Source organism: Prorops nasuta, unplaced genomic scaffold, assembly GCF_024137725.1.
Source record: "Prorops nasuta isolate Cenicafe-Biocafe unplaced genomic scaffold, Cenicafe_Pnas_1.2 PNAS00002, whole genome shotgun sequence".
In the NCBI taxonomy this organism is placed as follows: Eukaryota; Metazoa; Arthropoda; class Insecta; order Hymenoptera; family Bethylidae; genus Prorops; species Prorops nasuta.
Genome location: NW_027116799.1, coordinates 5918542 through 5920268, shown reverse-complemented (window position 1 = coordinate 5920268; position 1727 = coordinate 5918542).

The following is a 1727-nucleotide window of genomic DNA, read 5'->3' as shown; positions in this document are numbered from 1 at the left end:
AGCCGCAGCGCCCGCTGCCAGTATGGCGCCCGGCGGCTTTCTTCGTGTCCTCTCCCCCCTCCCGTTTTATCCGCTCGCCACCACTCTTCACCGCGAGCGCTCGTTTCGTTCCAGTTGCTCCGCAAACGCCTGTCCTTTTCTCTCTGCAGCAACCGCTAACCATCCTACTCACTCGCTCTCTCTTTCTCTCTTGAGAATTGGCTGATTTGCCGTGGCTGCGTGCGCTTCCATCTCTCTCTCTCCCTCCCTCCATTTCGAACGTTCATTCCCTTTCCCTCTGCGAAACAAGCATCCTTATCGCACGACTAGACTCACTAGAGTCTAGTTCGTTCAACTGTACCCCGGAACTGTCCATCTTCCTTACGCAATACTCAGACTAGAGTTTCCTCCTTGTCTCACACCTTTCGTAACACTGTTCCCCTTTTCGTTCCTCCAACACCAGTTGCGCCCCGCCGGTACTTCGTCCTACACTGCCGAGCGAAACCTACATTACCGACTGCCATTTCTGTCGCCCATCTTCTCTCTTTCTCCCACTTGAGCTAAGCCGGGCGCATCAGCTGCGCCTTCTAGGACTCACCCCCTCCACCCTCCAGTTTATGCATCATTCACGCCCTCCTGCTCTCCCAGTTTGGTAGCAAGAAACTATCTAGTTCCAGCCATTCAAACTCCCAGTTCAAGCATGGAAATTTCATTTCCGGCCTATTCCTTCGTCTCCCACAAGACAGAATCATTTTTCGCCATTTTTTCAGCATGACTCTGATAGGTTCTTTCTCTAGCCATCGCTCTCGACATCGTAGCTTGGCACACGCTTTTCACCTGGCCATCGCTTGTCAGGCGTGGCGCACTCGATCACTCTCGACCCGAACCAGCAGCAAATAACCTGAGCTCTCTCTCTCTCTCTCTCTCTCTCTCTCTTTGCCTTCCAGCGACGAAGAAGCGTCAAGAACGCGCGCGCGCATCCCCTGTCGAAAACTTCCCAAAGAGCGCGCGACCTGCCGATTATTACCGATGGTGAGTGCAGCAATTATAATAAGCGAGAATAAATTAGATCGAAGGAGATTTTGCGAACTTTCAAACGAGACTGCTCAAAATGATGAGGATAACGCGTGCCGTTTCAATCCTTCTGATTAATCGGGAATTTTGCGAAAAGCAGGAAACGATATCGGTTTACCGCGAGATTTTCGACGACTGTTTCGCAATAATCAGGACTCATTTTTGCGTTATATCGCGGTTGACAATTGCAGCAACTGAAATTTTCCTGCAATTGACGGAAATGGTTAAATGCAAGGAGGATGGCTCGGCAGGAGATCTCTTAATTTCTCGCCGGTATTTCAGGTTGCGTTTGGGAGTGTAGGTATATATAGTGCAGTAAGGAAAGGCTGTGGACGGTATTTGCATAACACCGGCATTTATTTCACCAAAGCTACGAAGAATGGCTGGGACATGCGATTCTGCATAAATGGATGAAATGGAGCGGCTGGAACACGCTGTAAGAACGCTTTCTCATCCTTTGAGTGCATTTCACGTTGAATTATGCAGCTCCATTAAAAATATCCTTAGTCCCTTCGTTTTTTGGCAACTTTAACTCGCGGGAAGAATGCCGAGAAATTTTCTCCAGCCGAGCCGCTAAAGTTTTTCTCGCTCTCAAACTTTTTCTCTTATTAAAAAACTGGATGCGTTGTGTTACGAGTAATTCAATTATTTTATTTGTGGATGAAAGAAATTGT